Source organism: Saimiri boliviensis, chromosome 1 (genome assembly GCF_048565385.1).
Source record: "Saimiri boliviensis isolate mSaiBol1 chromosome 1, mSaiBol1.pri, whole genome shotgun sequence".
Taxonomy (NCBI): Eukaryota; Metazoa; Chordata; class Mammalia; order Primates; family Cebidae; genus Saimiri; species Saimiri boliviensis.
The window spans coordinates 116864141-116865441 of NC_133449.1; positions in this window are offsets into that span (position 1 = coordinate 116864141).

A 1301-nucleotide genomic window follows, 5' to 3' on the forward strand; every position below is an offset into this window, starting at 1 on the left:
GCGGGGGGCGCACTAGGACCCGCCCTCTCTGCCCCACCCCCTACTCTCGCTCCTCTTTTCTTTTTTCCTTTCTCCACCTCGTTTCCCCCGCCGCCTGCTACTCCTGGCCTCCGCGTCTACCCTCAGTGCACGACCTCGCCACCCCACTTCCCTTTCTCGCGATCAGGGCTCACAGCCTCAGACCCCCCTGCCGGGAAACATCTGGCGCCGTCGCTCTAGGCCCCTGCCTGCCTGAGGTTAGAGAGCGGTACTCTGAGGTTGGAGGGACGCCGGCTGGGCCAGGACACCCTGCGCTCCCTGGGGTCAGGAACGGGAAGGAATGGTCAGAAACAGATGATCAGCCACGTGGATAGACGGTCGGAGACAGAAATTTTAGATATTTAGAGATGGAGATAGAGAGGAGTGAGATGAACGGAGATGGAAAGATACAGAGAGATGGAAACAGAGACAGTGGAAGGTCCCAGGTTGCTTCCTTACCTCTTTCCTTCTGCAAATGTGTAAGCCTTAATTTGGCCTCAGCATAGTGCTACATGCTAGATACACCGTGGGAAATAGAGCAGTCATGGGCCACGTGTCAGAGGCATCTGAACCAGAGCAACTCCATCTTGAACAGGGGGCTGGGTGAAATGAGGCTGAGACTTGCTGAGGGCCCGAATTCTCAGTCACAGGATGAGACAGGAATTGGGCAAGACTGCTTTCATGAGAGGTCACAAAGACCCCGTGGATAAAACAGGATGCACTGAAGAAGCCAGCCAAAATCAAGATGGCAAAGAAATCGACCTCTGGTCATCTTCACATGCTAATTATAATGCATTAGCATGTTAAAGGAAGCACCCAACTGTGGGAAGAATGTTGCCCAGATGCCAAGGCAAGAGACTGAAGGCACAGGCTGTCTCAGTGTAATAAATGATTACCTAGTTTTAGCAATGATACCAAATATATTTAGAAACAGTCACATAATCAATTACATAATCAATCTTATTAAATCATTATTCTTTGTGAATCTTTGCTTTAGTACTATAGCATAAAAACATGCTAGTCTTATAGTATAGAAACAACCAAGCGAAATATAGTTAGAAACTGAAGGGACCTGTGAGACTGATCAGGAAGCGAGAGTGAGAGCCTTGCGGTAGCGCCAGTGCCCGGGAAGGTGCCTGTTACTTAGCAGGCAGGCCTTGTGGTAACGCCCGAGCCCGGGAAGGTGCCCGTTACTTAGCAGGTCGTGAAGGAGAGTTTCCCTTTCACTGGGGGAGTCCAGGGGACACTGCTCTGCCCGGCTCTTGAGGAAGGCCTGACATTAG